At 34.2% G+C, this 18,563-nt stretch overlaps 2 long non-coding RNA genes and 1 other non-coding gene across 3 annotated transcripts; 1 reads left to right on the top strand and 2 right to left on the bottom strand.

Moving 5' to 3' along the window:
• Positions 1–267: 267 nt before the first annotated feature.
• Positions 268–5,559, top strand: LOC135083245 (uncharacterized). The gene is made up of 2 exons (XR_010259550.1): positions 268–772; positions 3,088–5,559. It is a non-coding gene; the product is annotated as an uncharacterized LOC135083245 (long non-coding RNA).
• Positions 1,613–2,631, bottom strand: LOC135083244 (uncharacterized). Its single transcript, XR_010259549.1, has 2 exons — positions 2,364–2,631; positions 1,613–2,248 (listed from the first exon to the last, which is right to left on the bottom strand). It is a non-coding gene; the product is annotated as an uncharacterized LOC135083244 (long non-coding RNA).
• A 7,888-nt stretch (positions 5,560–13,447) lies between the features above and the next one.
• Trnam-cau (transfer RNA methionine (anticodon CAU)) lies at positions 13,448–13,520 on the bottom strand. Its single transcript has one exon. It is a non-coding gene; the product is annotated as a tRNA-Met (tRNA).
• Between the last annotated feature and the right edge of the window lie 5,043 nt (positions 13,521–18,563).

Raw genomic sequence — 18,563 nt, 5'->3', positions numbered from 1 at the left:
CTTTGAGAAATAAATGTCTTAAACCGTAAATCTATGGTTAGACATTTCAGATAGATTAGCTTCATATTTTTCAGCTTTAACTTCCCTAATTGAACTGAAAATGCCAATTTCACACGTAAAGAGCCGTCATTTGATAAAGCCATGCGAGTAAGCCATAAGCCCGCTACGTAAGCAGTTCCACCCACGAGGAAATCCGAGCTGACATAATTCCGAAAACTGGGTTACGTCAGTGTCCGCAGGCCCGGTCTGGCCAGGGCGGCTGGTCGGCGATCGCCGAGGGCCTCCGGCTCAAGGGGGCCTCCAAAAGCCAAAAAATTCAAGTATACAAAAGTTTTTTCATTATAAAAAATTATTTTGTTTTACTGTTCCACAGCGACGTAATACAGCAAAAACAATTTTAAATAAACAGTAACCTACTTTTTATTAAATTACAGCTAAGGTTAACCTAGGTATATTAAAAAAGTAATAGTAAGTCGCTCGGTGCTCGAAGTACTCGGTCACCCCCCCGCGCGCACCTGCATGTCGCGTCGTAGCTGTTTGCTGTCAGTTGAATTGACCTGCTGTCGGTGAGTTGATGTGCGTTGTGAGTTTGTTTGAAATTTAAAGGTGAATTTTTCAGTTTATAAAATGAAACGTGTGCACCCAAGTGGTGCAAGTAAAAGAAAAAAGAAGGAGAGGAAATCTTTCGAAATAAAACAAAGTTCACAAAGTTTGAATTTATGGTTAGCTGGTTCCAGTTCCAATCCTGAAAACATTGAAAAAACGCAAACAGGTAGGCGGAAATATCAGAAGATTTTTATGAGCATATAAGCCCTTAACTTAAAATACTTTTGATTGTTTGTATTTGTTGCTAAAGTAAATTTTTGGAGTAAAATGTGTGATAAACAGTAAATGTGATTCATACATAGATGTATTCAAAATATAAAAAAATCGGACGTTCTTTTTTACTGGGTATGGCAAAAACTCCCTTAAATCATTAACTATTGTTGTTGTATAAAAACTAGGTACTATTGGTCATATTTTTTAAATTTAAGACTTAAAGCAATTTTATGAATAGGCCTTTACATATTATTGCAGCTCTAAGTTAAATACAAATTAAAACTTATTGATACCTTAGTGTAGAATCATAAATACTGTAAAAAAATTTAAATTGATGGTAATTTTCATAAATATACTTTGCAACAGATCCATAATCAGGTGAATGACCTTCCGTTTAGTTGACAGGATGTTTACGCATCGCCACCGACGCGGACGCCATCGCATCTTATCAGTGAATTTCGGACTCGGATTGTTCCCAGTTCTACCCACCCCTCTACCCCTCACCCCTCTCAACTTTACCCAAATGCACTCTGAAATAGTTTCCTCCAGTTTTTGCCGTTGTTAGTGCTCTCTTTCATTCATTTAAGCCTGAAGATGTGTTCATTTATTTGATATTTACCCGACGTCATTTTCAGCTCTATAAGAGAGCCAATCCTACTACTATTATAAAGGCGAAAGTTTGTAAGTATGGATGTATGGATGTTTGTTATAGGTGTACCAGAATCTCATGGCAAATAGGGAAAATAAACTTTGTTGAGAGCAATACTGGGGAAATTGGAATAAACGATCTTGATACTGTTTAATTTTTTACTTTTATGACTAATATTAATGAACATGAAGTACGAATATACATTTTAGGTAGGTATGTGTGGTGGAAGAATGTTGTTATACATCAGGTTTTTAACATAGGAAAATGTCTTGGAAATTAAATAAATCGTCTGTGAGAAAAGAAATGTCTGAGAAATTAATTATTTAAATTACCTACATATTTTCGCGTGGAACTGAAACATAGGCGGTGCCGTTCTTTTTGTATATGGCCAGGTCTGGGTTATTTAAAAAAAAGGTTACATTTTATTAAGAAAGAATCTTGAGTGACCCTAGCTGAAAAATTAAAAACTGCTAGATTTAAAAAAAAAATGAACTGGCTGGATCAGGGGTGATTTACTGTTTGTACTCCGAATGACTGTGTGAATACACCGATCAAAATGGCGTGAATAGTTATGCGCAACTTTAGGGCCCTGTAACTTATTTATTTGTAGAGATATTTTCATGATTATTTCACAATTATTATTAGTTCTACTTATATTTATTTCAAGTTTATTTCAAAGAAAAAAATTGGAAACTTCTCCATTATTCAATCTTGCTTTATGAAATCTTTTTCAATTTTCTTTACATGGTCATAACATCTGCACCAATTTGTGAGATATACCTGAAAACCCCGATAAAGCAGCTATTAAGTAAGAATAATATAAAAAAACACAACCCTCCTTCTGACACAGTTGGGTAATAAACTAAATGTATCAAAACATTTCAGTCCAACTTACTGTCAACTCGACGACGCGCTTTAGAATCAAAGATCGACTTTGAATTATGCCTTATTTTACAATTCACATTGAAAACAATATGCCTTGCTTGAACTTTTTCGACTTTTTCACAAAAATAACAAATAGTCAAGAAGAGATTACAAAAATTTTGCAGCGGCTGACAGATTTCATAATTTTCTTTGACAGGTGACAATTAAACCATAGACAATTGCCATATGAAAAACACACTTTTCCAATATTTTTGTTTGCCATGAGATTCTGGTACACCTATACTCTTTCACGCAAAAACTACTGAACCGATTTCAATGAAATTTGGCACATAGGTAGATTATTACCGGGACTAACACATAGGATACTTTTTATTCAGGAAAAATTATATGTTCCTGAAGGAGTCCGATATAACCGAAATCCACCCGGGCGAAGCTAGGGGCAGAAGCTAGTCTTATTATAATGCTTAACTTTCCGAATTTCCATGCTGCTCGTTTGCCTCCTATCACATAAAAAAAAAAAAAAAAAAAAAATTACCGTTATTAAAGTTTATTATGAATAATTTTAATAATACTTAGTTTTCTATATTGTTTTGGGGACATTTGCCACGCCTACGATTGTAAGATTAAGTTATTTTAAAAGGCTAATGTAAACAGAATAATTGTTTAAGATGTTTTGTATAAGACTACTGTATTTCGTATTATTTTGCACCCACGATGTTATTACTTATTTTCAGGAAACGAAGATCAAATTGAGCCTCCTTCAATCCAAGCAGAGGCTACTGTAGCTACATCGTCTGGTGGGAGTGAAAATAAGAGGGAAGAAACTACTACTAGCAATCAAAAATTTCTAGACCTAAATCTAGACCACCCCAAACCGTCGTTGACGCATTTCGACAGGGATTCGTCAATAAGCTCTGACTCTGATTCAGAAATCAGCGATGAAGAATCTAAACAAGACACGCTTGATGCTTCTAAGAAAAACCTTGGTTGTTTCATATGTCCAAATGAAAGTGATCACATTGGAATAAAAAAAGCTTTTATGGAAAAACATCCAATCCAAGTTCATGAGGGAAAAGGAGTTAAACTTCCGTTTGATCCATCCAAACTCTACTATCGTCTTTTGCCGAATGGAGAAAAAATACACAGAAAATGGTTATCTTATTCCATTGAGCTCAACAAAGTATATTGTTCTTGTTGTATGGCTTTCGGAGGCAAGGATAACAGAGATTCCACATTTATTACTGGACATGATGTTACACCAAAACACATTTATAAATCGCTGGAAACTCATGAAAACTCCCATTATCATGAACTTGCGGCCAAGACAGCTTTTCAATGCCTAAAAGGTCGTGATATTGAGAGTCTTCTAGCGGGACACCAATCTAAACAACGGGAAAGAGAAGTTCACACAAGAAGATTAGTTGTTCATCGTTTGATTGACATAGTTTTATTTCTGGGTAGACAAGGCATTGCTTACAGAGGGGACAAAGCAGAAGGGGCCTACTCACTTGACTCTGTAGAAAATCATGGTAATTTTCTCGAACTTGTCATGATGGTTGCAAACTATGACGTCATTTTACAAAACCATGTGAAACAGTGCATTGAGGAGAGTAAGAAACATAAACAAAAAACAATTGAGAAAAGAAAACTTGTCGGAAAGTCAACCAAAAGACAGTACGGGCGAGGCTCTTTGATCACATTTTTGTCCAAATCGTTTATAAACAAGTTAATTAAAACGATTGCTACAATTGGACGTAATATCATATTGAAAGACCTCAAAGATAGTATTATTTACAGCGTGATGGTAGACTCTACCCAAGATGTGGCAGTGATGGACCAATTAGCTATATGCGTACGCTACGTTGTCCAAGGAAAGGTTTATGAAAGGCTACTAGAGATGACTGTTATTGATGACTCTAGTGGACAAGCATTGTACGAGCGAATAACATCGGAATTAGCAAAGTACGGAATTCAAGCATCAAATATAGTTGCGTGTTCATTCGACGGGGCAAGTAATATGAAAGGGTGTTACAATGGCTTACAGGCTCACTTCAAAAAGGCAAATGAAAATATGATTTATACTCACTGTATGGCTCACGTCTTAAACTTAGTAGTAGCTGACTCGACAGTAAAGTTTCTTCAAGCAGAAAACGTATTTGGATTGGTAGAGGAATCTGCAGTTTTTCTGAGTACATCTTACAAACGAATGGCAGTGTGGGAGAAAGAAACAAAAAAACAACATACCGCCCACGACAAACTTTATAGACTGCAAAAAATAGGAGCCACTAGGTGGTGGAGTAAACATAAGGCTCTGTCATCGATAATTGATGAAAGTGTTTTAAGGAGCGGGGAAATTGCCACGGACAAATTAACTAACGTCATTACCGTATTCAAAGAAATATCTGATGGTAATTTTGATTGCAAATCCAGATATATGGCCAGAAATTTGGCAAGTCAATGGGCGAAATTTGAAAACCTATTTATTTCATTCGTTTTACTAGATATGTTTCTTGTTATAACGCCTGTTTCGAAATATTTGCAAACTAAAACATTGGACTACGCTATTGCTTGGGATTTGGTTCAAACACTACTTAAACAGATCAATGAAAAAAGAAATGACAAACATTTTGAATTTTTGTACACGAAAACAAAAGAGTATGCGACTGCTGTTAACAGTAAATTGGAAGATAGCAATATTGATTTGGAATTACAATTGGACTTTACGGAAAGAAGAATTTCAAAGAAAAAACGAATGCCTGGGGAACAATCCAGTGATGATGCTCCTGAAATATCAGCAGCTCAACATTTCAAGCATGTATTTTTCAATATGTTAGACTGTGCTAGAATAAGCATAGAAGAAAGATTTTGCCCCAACAGAGAAATTTTAGAGGACCTTTCTTGGTTAAATCCAAGAAAATTTAATGACATAATGACGACAAAAGACTTTCCGGCTGGAGTCCTCTCTTGTATCTCAAAACTTTGCAATGTTGAAAGAAGTATATTATTAATAGAACTTAAACAATTTGCAGATCAGTACAAAAGTTTCATAAAAGTTGTAAAAACTCAAGATGAACAGATCCCAGACGAAGAATCAAACAAAGCAGAAGAAATTTTAAAAGACCGTGAACTCGATTCGGAACCTGAATCAGAAGAAGACAATTTTCGTGGTTTCTGCAATGACAGTAAAAAATGTTTCAAGTGTTTGTCATGCGCCTTCTCAGTTATTTTTGAACTCTCTGGATCAGGATTGTTCACTAACTTATATGTAGTTTATAAATTTATCCTAACGATACCCTGTACACAATTTACATGTGAACGGGTTTTTTCGAAGTTAAAAATAATTAAGAATCGTCTTAGGGCTAGTTTAGGCCAAGACCTTATGTCTAGCCTTATTTTTATGAACATAGAGAGAGACTTGTTTTCTGACATCGACAGAGAAGAAATCATTAATGTCGTGGCCAGTAGTAGTGACGAACTTAAAAGAAAACTGATGGGATAGGCTAGGCAATCGTTAATAAGGCTACTATCACTATGGTAGGAATTTTTGTCGTCTTTCTACGGTTAACACAATTTTTTTTTAACTTCTTTATGTAATAATTATTTATGTTATGGGGGGGGGGGGGCCTCAAATCACCATCTAGCCGAGGGCCTCCAATGGAGCCAGACCGGGCCTGAGTGTCCGGTACGGCTTCCATCGGCTTGTGTAACTAATGAGGACCGGCTCATCTGAAGGCTCTGTCAAACTACGGACCAGAGTACCTATCCATTATTTCCGCCAAGTTTTTCTATAGGCATTATTGATTTCAATCTTACGTCTATGAAAAACTCATAAAAAACTCATTTATTTTTGCAAATAGGCTTTTAAAAACACTTTTACACGTCCCAGTATTAACCCTACCACTGCTATGCCCTACAACCCTATAAGTGCCTTTTGAATCTTGTCTTGAAAATACTTAGGTAAAGCCTGAAGATTTGCATATACAGACAAGATGACTAACGATGGTATCAGATGAGGTAGGTACGTCTTCTTCCTATAGTTGGTATGGATTTGATGAACTTTGGGAAAACGTGAGAGAAAGAAAAGCTTTCTTGGTTTGATATACTTCATTATGAAATCCCAGACAGTTCTAACTTGATTATTCATAAGTAGGTAATGTTCAGTTTTCAATATTAGTTAACAATTTAATTTTAGGGTAGGTTGACCTGATGACACATTAAACTACTTACATACCTTTTGTAGCATAAGATTAGCCTAAAGTTTAAACTGTCAAATAAGTTATTCAATAAAGAATTTATTATTTATTTATTTATTTATACGCTCCGTGAAATCTTAGAATTGGTCATTGCAACAAAAATATATACATAAGGGAGAGTCCGCTAATTTGGACCAGTTTTTTTCAATCCCATTTTACACATAGTTTTCTTTTGTTTTTGCTAATGTCCATGGTATATAATAAAAGATACATTATTCAACTTAGTATTTCATAAGTATTAATTAACATGATTGTTGTATATTTAGCACAAATCAACAAAGTACGAGTTCAGAGCTTCGGTCCAATTTAGCCAACCGGTTCGATAATTTGTACCACAGGGTTACTAAAATGGATTACCATAAATTTCAAGCCTATAAAAAAACTATGGCAAAATATTATACGATACATTCTTAACAAATTAGGTAACGAAAAGGAACAGTAGTTAATAACATAGACAATCGATATTGTTTTACACGTTATTACGATTTTCAGTACAAGTTTTGTAATTCCAATTATCGTAACGCACACTTGTACCTAATCTACTTTGCCAGTCTTTTGCTTTCATTTATTGTTAGTCAAACATAACTACGCTATTATAACTTCAAAATATGATTTACTAAAAAAAAATTCAAAATCCTTTGGTAAAGTTCCATACAACTTGATGTGGTACAATTTAGCCGACTAGGTGATAGTGCTTTTAAAAAATCGGTAAAAAATATAGCTTATAAATACCGAAAAATGTGTCAAATAATTGTAATCCACACTAATTTACGCTTCTAAATAATATATTAGAAACACCCTGTGATTAAATTTAACAAAATTACAAACTAAACATGTATTGTCAAAAGTTACTTGAAAACAATGAAAAAATACTTTTCAAAATAAAACACACGTGTTTGTTGTCACGGCAAAAACCACATGGCCGATATTAATTGATTTTAGTTGTGTATCGCTGAGTGTTGCAGTTACAGACATTCAATAAATACTTTACGAAATATGAGGGTGGTACAATTTACCCGGCGGTACAATATACCGAACTCTCCCCTATAGCCTGTGTACCTGACTGTACAAAAATCTTATAGGGATAAACGATCGATTTCAAAAGTATAGCGAACAATACTTAATTGTGTAGAACAGAAAACCATTCCTTTTCCTTCTGCTAGAGCCGGAAGGCAGTGATGATTGCAAACAAGATGTTAGCTGATCGATCGGTAAGGTCAATGTTGCGAGCTGATAATATTGTTATTGTATTGGCTTGTTGTGGTTTGTAATACTGTTTATTAGTAAACAACAACATTTTGTATTAGTGGAAATAATATACAACACTAACGTTGATTGATTTATTTTTTATGTACCTATAACAAGGCAGGCATTTGACCACAACCTGGTGTTAAGTGGGATGCAGTCTAGGATGGTACATATATGCCCTTTATAGGAATACTGGCAAGTAAAGGCAAAAGAGCTGATGATGATTCCGATGCCTTCTTCAACAGCTGCGAAATCTTTTAATTTAAATTATCATGAAAGTTGCTAAAATTTGAGTTTAATTATGGTTCTGGAGTGGAGGCCACGTACCGGAAAACAGCGTGGGACGTCCACCCACAAGGTGGACCGACGACCTGATAAAGGTAGAAAGGTAGCAGGAAGGCGCCGGATGCAGGCCGCTAGCATACACGTGCGATGTGGAAGTCATTGGGGGAGGCCTATGTTCAGCAGTGGACGTCCTGTGGCTGAAATGATGATGAGTTTAATTCGAGTAGGGCGTCATAGCCAGGTTCTATAGCTCGGCCTCCAATGAAACCCAACTAGTGAAGGTTAAGTAGTCCCGGGGGATTTCACAATTTTGGTCAATTTACGAGTACATTGATTTTTTTTGTAACATTCGCCTCGTGACTGTGTGAGAATAAAAATTTGTGTCTCTAAAATAGGTACTTTCTTGACGATTAAAAATGATGAAATAATTTTAGATATTACAATACATCCTAACATTAGAATCCAAATCTATTTTTAATGAACTCATAATGTTTATCAAAAGACAAAACATTGCTTTATCAAAAACAATTTATTGTGCCGTCGAATATTTATGTGACATAAACATATAAAAAACAATATTAACATCAATTTGGTCCCATCAGCATAAATCACGAGCCCATGCTAAATGTTATTCATCTTCATCATTATTATCAAAACAATACGAGTACCCACAACTGGTTTTCAAACTGTTATGAATACAGGAAATAAAATCAAATTAGGTTTAATAGAGCAGGAACTCTATGATTTATGGTTACCACATGAAAACGCCTACCTAATTTAGGATTTTTATTTATAAAAAATCTCCATTTGCCTCTGGTAAATTAATGCAGTGGAGACTAAAGGACCTGATGATGATTGTCAACTATTTTAGTAGTATTTTTAGTTATTACCAATTGTCCGTAATCAATAACGACCTTAAAAGAGGCCCAAGTTAACAGTAAGACAACCTAGGACCGAGCCGCCTGGCGAAGTATATAAGTAGTATATCCGTTAAGCTAGCACCCATAACACAAGCATTAAGTTGCTTACTTTGGGGCTAGCTGGCGCTGTGTGAAATTGTCCAAAGATTTATTTATTTATTTATTTATTTATTTATTTATTGTGTGATGTATTTTGGCTCAGTCTTCACACCGAAAAGTTACGAAAGATAAAGCTACGAAAAGTTTGACCATAACTGACATTGTATCGTAAACGAACGAGCTTTGAGCTCGAACATCGTTTTCCTCAATAAGCTCCATTTGTTTGAAATCCACTCCACACAATATAATAGACTTCAGTAGGATCTGTGAAATGGATTTTGAAACATAATCTTAATAATTCATTTTCTTTTTCATTAATTTTTAGAAAAAACTTTTGCTACTACGACTTTTCACCATTATTAAATCTCACTGCAGAAGCACGAGCCACTCTATTCTATTTTATAGACAGTTCTCTCAGAAGATAATGAAGGATTTGGCTACATCCTTCACGCTGGCCAGAGACGGGTTGGGCGGGCAGGTCTAATTTTCACATAATATATTTGTCTCTTAGTCGGTTTTTCCGACATCCATGGGAAGAGTAGGAGTGACTATTCTACTCTGCCATAAGCACACAGCTTTAGTGGCCATGAAAGATTGATAAATACTAGTTTAGACCTACTGCACCTACATATTTTACTACACCAAGGCCAAAAAGGTCAAGAGACGCGATCCTGCCCATTTCGGTCGGACAAAGTGTATTAATTAGCCATTTTATAATTACCGTGGCCTCGCGTAACCGCAACTATAGTGTTCTCGTAATATTTGAAAAGTATTTTGATGTCCACAAGCACAAGCACATATTCGTTTCGCAATGCGATGAGTGAGATCATTGTTTTGAGTGGACTTCAATCGTCATTTCATGGACAATGAAGCAGAAGATGACCCGAAGGCGTGAAGATTTTAAGTCAGAAATCGTAGTAACTATAGGATGCTTAACTGCTTGGCAGACCGACGATCTCGAAAAGATAGATATCAGTGGCTCGATGGAAAAGACAGGAGATCGAGCTTTTGGCGTCCTATAGGTAGGGCTAGGTTCAATTATGGACGAAGTTAGGTGCTATTAGATAGAGTATAAAATTAGTTGGAAAAATTCTAAATCAAAGTAGAAAACTTAGAGATAGTTTACTTTTAACAGGAATTCCATGGAAAGAACGGTTTTTAAAGGTTCAATAACAGCCCATCTTTTAAATATGATACTATTTACCTACTGCAAAAAGACGCTTCGACTTTTTGCCATATTTAGCTTTACCCTTCACTCAAATACTCGACCTACCTTCACCATCACATCAGCATTCAAAACATAAACAAACAAACTCCTCTACAAACACTATACAAGTGCGGTAATTGCTAGTTGCCGGAAGCGCAAAGGCCGCAGTCAATGAACTAGAGTTGACGACATGCGCAGGAGTCGATCATTTACGGGGGAATGTACAAAGTGGTTGGTATTCTGTTAAATATAAAAGGTTAGAAAAAAGTTAGATAACAGAGGAAATATTAAAAATTACGAAGTAAAGCCTAAAACCTTAGACCAATAAATAAGTAAACTGTCCATAAACTGAAAGACGCAAAGTGGCAGGTATTTTGTAAAAATATGTGGTTATAAAAAATATTACAGAACAGAGGCATTATCGAATATACTGCGAGGCAATATAGCTATAGGTAAGAGTAGATGCAGTGGAAGGTATTTTATGGAACAACTACAAAAGCCTTTCCATTTTTCCAAATTTAATCACTGTAGTACCTAATTTTCCTTTTTCGCGCATTTCTCAAATCCATTAATAATAAGGTTTAGTAATTATAATTTAATAAGGATTTATGTAAACTTTGTTTGTGTGTGATTGTGTGATGATGTAGAAAAAGTGGATTAACATTTTCAAGTACACATTTTTCTAGATGGAATAGAATAGTCTTTAAAAGACAGAAATAATGAAATCCGGGGGAAGCCGGGGCGGACCGCTAGTTAGCTATTCGCTCGTTTACCTTCCGGTGGGCGCTAAGGTCGCAATCATAGCTGGGCATTAACTCGTTAATCCGTTAATCGTTAATTAACGAAGTTAACATTTCTATTAACGGATTAACTTTTAAGTTAACTTTAAAAAATATTAACGGACTCGTTAACTTCCGTTAAGTTATCGTAAGTCCGTTAATCGTTAATCCAGTACCTACTATTTACCAAAAAAATACAGCAGGCACGCTGAAAAACGCTAGAAAAACGCATTCTGACAAGTACGTTCGGGCTTCCAGAACTTCCAGAACCCAAAACAACAGTTTTTGTAACCAGATCACAACGACACTTGTTAGTATGTGTGGGACAACTCTTGCAACTGAATTTAAGACCAGTTTTCCTCAACCGATTGAGCTGAAATTTGGTATACTTATGTAAGTACGATGACAATGCAATGTTATGGTACCATTGAGCTGGTCTGATGATGGAGTCATTAGGTGGCCATAGGAACTACTAGCCATACTAACTAGGAACTTTAAGACTATAATGAAACCGAATCGCTTCTTACATAGGATCAGGTTATGCAGTTGCCACCTTACCACTCAGCACAGACTTGCACACCTCACTCACTTACACACTGATAATTTCACTCACTCACTCTCACACAATAACACGTTCATTCGTTTGTACTCTAATTGTTATGTAACACTGGCACTGTTTTAAACTAAATTTAAGGTCTTCTTTTTCTTGTTTTAAAAGTTTTGGTTTTGTTTTAAAAGACTAACCAATCGGACCAAGTCATCGTATTTAAATCTTAGTTGAGGAATCACTGGCTACTAAGATACAGGTTGTAACCTAGTTTAGTAGTCATGGGACCCCCGATTATCATGCCACTTTTTGTAACTTTTGCATAGTAATACATGCATAATGTAACTTTTGGTTCAAATAAACGTTTTTATTATTTATTATTATTATTAAATATAGATTTAAATGGCACCAAAAAAAAAATAGGAACTCCTAAATAATACGGTGGCATCGCATCGAATTTGGGTACCTTGGATTTGTCTTTTCGAGCACTTTAGTACTAGATGATGTCCAGGGTCCTGATGATGGAGTCAGGAGGTGGCCATAGCAATTCCTAAACGAAACGGTGGAAACTTATCGAGTTTGGGTTTGCTGGATTTGTCTCTTCGAGCACTTTGGTGCTAAATTGTATAGTAATAGAACCAAGGCTCTGAGATTGAGATACTACTAAAAAGTGTAAAATAAAATTATAATTAAAAAAAAAAAAAAACAAGCTTTTATTCTTAAATGCAGTTGTACTAAAACGAAAAAAATAATCGTACTTATGCAAGGTCAAATAATTTCGAAAGCTTGTAGCTTGTTGTAAAGAGGAATAAATTCCATGCGCGATACAAGCTTTCGAAATTATTTGAACCTTGCATACAATTGTTTTTTTCGTTTTATTATCAGTGTTAACGGATTAACGATTAACGTTAACTTGCGTTAAATCTTGCAAAATGTAACGTTTTAACGTTTAACGAAGTTAATTTTTTTATTAACGGTTTAACGATTAACGAAGTTAACTATTTGATTAACGGTGCCCAGCTATGGTCGCAATCGGACTACTGGTGTTGCTAGAGGATAGTACGATTAGGGTTACCTACCATGTAAAAGCATTTTAGAAGACAGATGAGTACTACTAAAGATAAAATGTAAAATTGAAACTGCATTGCTAAAAACCATTTTGCAATTGGCCTATGCATTGTGCAATCTACTTACATAGTTTCGGTTTGCGCATATGAGTATGTTGTAAGTAATGTAGAAATACCTTAAGTTTTTCAGCATTTCAGTTGTGGAAAGGATTGGTTAAAATATTAATGCAAAAACCTTTTAATTAATAAAAACACTGAAATTTTGTAAATTACTGAAACGAAATCAATTGATAAACTGATAATATTTTCTGAGTCAAATTAAATACCTAGTTAAACCAATTCGACTAGTTAGTCACCCTAATCGCGGATAGGCCCTGTACATTACTGCATTAATAGACTATTCCATACTCTGCTATTACCTGCTGTCGCGGAAGAACACGCTTACTACGATAAACTGTTTTTAAATCCTATTATACCTAGGCATCAGTTCTAACCTTTTTTTATCGTCCAATAACTTAAACTAAAGGACAAAAACCTTAGTACTTAGGTGTGAATCTTTTGTGCAAATAAAATAACAATGGGATCAATAGGAATATTATCATGTGTAGATACACTGGTTATAGCGGAAGTATTAATTTGGAGTAAAAAAAAAATATTTTTTTAAGTGAAAGATAAAAAGCAAAAAGATTTGCCCCGGGTGAGGATCGAACTCACGACCTTAAGATTATGAGACTTACGCGCTGCCTACTGCGCTACCGAGGCCATTGACGTGGCAGATGAAAATACGATACAGTATCTTAACGCTAGTAACACGTTGCAAAAATAGCTAAATCATGGGCGAAAACATATTCCACTTTGAGCACCCGCCCAAATAGCACCCACACGAATAGCACCTGGCCTATTACAGCACCTAGGGGTTTCGTGTTTGCATAGAATACGTTTCCTCATTATTTAAATACCTACTAATAAATTCAATAATATTTCTATAATGACGTGTAGTCATTACTTTTTAAAGAAAGAAAAAAAGTTTATTTGGTAGGTACCTACTCTTAAAACAGAATAAAATTATTTTAATTTTTTTGCAATAAATTTCGAAAAAAATGTTCTTTTAACTCATTATTACTGTTAGGTACCTATACTAATCTCACGAGGTATTCTATTCTTAGAACTGAGGGCAGTGTGATTACATCAAACGTCGTCACTAGCGAGCGCGTTAAAAAAATATATGAAGATTTTAGTTCTTAAAAGTTTCCGCTAGGGGCGCTGTACAATCCGTCATACATTTAATGTCACTTTTTTACGCAGACATCGAATGCGTTTGACGTAAACTCACACTACACCCCCTGGTCATACAATGTGCTGGTTTTCACTGTGTAGTTTTCCATCAAGACCTTGCTCTCCTCGTCCCTCAGCCCCTTAAAAGTTCCTCTTCCCCCTCCTCTCTACATGGGCTCACCACAATCGTTATTGCCTCTCGAGACTTTTAGAAAGTGAAAAAATTACCAGTTATTCTAACCAACTACTTACTTTAATTTTGTGTTTATTTTTGATGCACTTAACACGTATTTATAAGACTGTCTTGGTTTTATGACCGTTTGCGACATTATACATTTATACATTACTAGACTTATAAATAAACCTAATTTAATATCACATCTCAAGATTTTCAAGTCACGAATGTTTCAATAAATATCAAATAAAATTCTTAATAATAATGAAGTACTCGTAATTACAAGGAACTTATAATAAAATAATCAAGTCTAACAAATTAAATTTTCATTCGGGCAAAAATATTACACGACAAGGTTTCATAATAATTACTTTTTTTTATTTTTAAACAATTTTTTCATTATCTCGAAATCCCCTAATTCGAAATCCTTTGATATTGTTTACATAATAATTAGTACACAACAACTAATATATTTTTTTATAACAAAACTCGAATCTAAATGGAGATTGTATATGAATACGGGTCTTACTTTCAGATGTGCGATAGGAGGTATGGATTGCTTGGTTACGCAACGGACTATGCTCGTCCCGCGGCGTCGGCTGTTATACATAAATAATTAATTTGTCTGACACAGTTATCAATATAATTAACATTAATTTAATAATTAATGCACCAATTAAGTATGCACGTGCCAAAGTAAAGCGTATCACCAATGAGATTCGGACGAGATTATTCCAGAGTCTGTTTGCCTCTTCTATCCCACTGCTAGGCAAGGATATCCAATCGGGTGAGATGGAAATCATTGGGGGACGCCTATGTTCAGCAGTGGACGTCCTGCCACAGGAACCTATGCTGTTATATTGGGATAAAAAGCTGATTCTAAAAGTCTGAGACAGTGACTTCAGTGTTTTTCTTCAATGTTTAAAACAGTCTGTAAGTACATAGATACACATTGATTGGAGTGGTGTGTTTAAGAAACTTAGGTTTTTTCTACTTGTTCATTTTTAATGTAATTATTGACTTTCACTTTGTAAGTAGCTATTGTCAAATTGTCTTTTTAATGACGTAAGTACTTAATAATAATAGAAAATAGTAATAGGTAGTTAAGTAGGATGTTGTTTTTGGAACAGAAAATATTGAAATAATAGGTAGGGTAAACCGTATAGCTATTGCCCACTTAAAGATTTGAAACACATTGAGATGAAAAATTAAAGAAAGTATTTTAATTATCGACCATTTATGACTTTTTTCTTATAACTCAATAAACTGTTAAACAGAATATTAACAGTTTTTAGTTAAAACTTACGTAACTTAGAAAATATTGAAATAAATTTAAAATCCTCCAAAAAGTACAGTCATTGCCCATTACTTACACTGATTGCCCACATCAAAGCACAGTAATTGCCCAGTATCTTAAAACAAAATAATCAATTTTAAAATGACAAATTAGGCTTTAAATAAACAAAACAAAACATTAAACTTAAATTCTAGTAGTACAGTCTTCAAAATTTCAAAATAAAATCCTTATTAACATTATTATCAAATATTTCTTGAGCTGATGTTGATGAGTCAGAATCGGTAGAGACAGAATCATCTACTTCAAAACATAGATGGGCCATTCTTATTCTTACGCATTTTTGTGTGAGATGTAAGAATAGCATATGTTTTTAAAGAAAATCAGTGCACTGTATATTAATTTACTTAGTAAAATACCTCTATTAACTAGGCCCAAAATCATTTTTATCATAAAACTAATAGAAGAATATTAAAAAAAAGTTACAAGTCCAAAATGTCACGGACCGTGTAGTGTGAGATTCCCGGATTTGGACATACAATATTTTTTTCTGAAGAGATGTTATGTTATTTTGATAAATATTACAGTAATTATGCAAGATTATTACATGTTATATAAGACTGTTAAAAATTTATATCAATAATAATTACCATTTTTGATTTTGAACACCAAACATTGTGTGAGCAGTTTTTGTGTCACAACCACGTGCGCCACTTTAAATATGCGTAACTCGGTAAAAATCTATCTTTGATATTGACATCCTTTGCTAAGTTTTTTTAGAACAGTAACATTGTCATCTTATTAGATTTGCAAATGGCTGAACGTAGTGAGTGAGCCGCAAAAAATTATTTCCTATTTATTTGAAAAAAGGGACAACCATAACACGTCCATCCCGTGTACGGTTTTTAAAGGTAGGTATCAATGTCACGCTATTGTATAAAACATAATTATGTACCTCATGCAGTATAGTTTCAGATAATTGCACAAGATCTGCTAATTCACAGATAGTTTTTTGGATATATCGGACACGTTCCAAATTGTCACGGCCATGGTATTAAAAATGTGTCACTACCGCAAACTATTTAAGTACATGGTCGTGACATTACAACGCGTGGTTGTGACATTCTATTTTTATTATTTTAATAGTTTTTGTTGTTCTGCTTAATTATTTTGTGTATTGTGCAATTTTTAGGAGTAGCCTTTTAGTAAGTGTACTTATTTTTCGCTAGTATGATTTTCTAGATGCCACGAAGGAAAAATTATTGCACTTTCTCATTTCTGCAGTAATATCAAATTTTACTGAGACAGCTCCCGGTAAAGGCCCTGCAGAGGTGGTCGGAGTTGTTTTAAAAGGAATTGCTATTAACCATATTTTTAGTGGTACGGTGACTATGAAACATGTTTAAGTTGTCAAAATAAACTGTTATGTGAATCCTACAGAAATCTCATTTGATACTCAATTAGGTACCTACTGTGTTTAAGATTTACTAATTTGTTAAGCATATTATCATATCGAAACCATGTAGGTAGCATATTGGAAGCATGATCAGATAGTGCCAATAATAAAAAGTCTATTTTTTTATTATCTAGTAGATATATTAACTACCTGACGGTATTTTTGATCTCAATTTTAATTAAATATTTGGATGTTCAGAAAAAAGTACATATTACCAAATAACACCTTTGTTGATGAAACGAATTTAGTGTATTTTATTGTTAATCAATTTAAACTATTATGATATAAATTTAACAACATAAATATTATTATTTACAGTAAAAATGTAAAACTGTCACATCCGTGTCATGCAGTGTCACAGCCGTGTTTACGTAGGCTATTTTGTTTCCTTTCCGAGGGCTTTAAGGTTGTCCATATACATCAAAAGTATGCTTTTGGTTTATACTTTCGATACACATCGCAAAAAGTTAAAAAAAAAAATCTTTAATTTAAAAAAAAAAATTGGCACAAATTTAAGAATGGCCCAGATGACGAAAAAATTTGAATTTTATATGTAAATTTTATACCTATGTATTTATTTTTTTATCTTCTTTGATATCAGTTTAAGTGGTTCAGTTTAAGTGGTTGCTCTATTAACTGTTGGTTATTCTTCCCTAAAGTTGTATCTATTTCCTTACAATTAACATTTTCACTAGTAGATTTAACGTAGGATTTTCATTTTTTGTATTTGCGTTAGAATTTTTATCAATTTTTTCAAGCCAAACCATATTTTTCAGCAATTTATCTTGTAGATAAATTGTTGGATACATCTTGTACAGCTTCGATCGCTTTTTGCAAATTTTCTATGCTATATTGAACTTTTGGAGTCTTTGGCATAGTGAAAATGAAACATTAAATTTCAATATTTATGTCTGTAAATTGCAAAACAAGTCTAGCAATGAGCAACTTAAACACTGCTACTGCATGGTGGCAACACTCTAATAATAATTGCCCCGGGCAATAACTATACATTAACATATGGCAATAACTGAAATGATGGTGGGCAATAACTAAAAATATACAGATTTACGTGCAGTGATTACCCACCGTTAAAATGACCGTTAGAAATCAAATTTTATCAGTTATTTTCATTGATAATGTAGAAAACACTTATAATTTCATCATGACTATACACCATTAGTTGAATATTAAATAACTTGCAAAAAAAATTTAACCTTTAGGCAAGTAATTCCTTAGTAAAATTGTTAAAGTCTTTACCTGTTTGAGTGACATTTTCACCCGTCTTGACAAAATCAGCCATAACGGTTTTTTTTAGTGTTTCCTATTGTAAATTTTTAATCTACTGTACATTGATCTCTGGGCCATCTACTTAGTAAATTCAAATCTAACTAGAGTGATTCAAAGTCAGCACCTGACAATATTATTCTTAAAGCGGGCAATCACTACCAGTGGGCAATCACTCTCTGGTTTACCCTATTATTTTTTTATGCAAGACAAGGCAGGTATTTGACCGCAATCGCACCTGGTGTTAAGTGTACGAAGTACGCACATTCCATCTCCTTGCTAACATTATTCTTCCGTAAAATTTCATTATTTAGGTGTCTA

This window comes from Ostrinia nubilalis, chromosome 23, assembly GCF_963855985.1.
Source record: "Ostrinia nubilalis chromosome 23, ilOstNubi1.1, whole genome shotgun sequence".
Lineage (NCBI taxonomy): Eukaryota > Metazoa > Arthropoda > Insecta > Lepidoptera > Crambidae > Ostrinia > Ostrinia nubilalis.
This window is presented reverse-complemented; position numbering and strand designations above follow the sequence as displayed.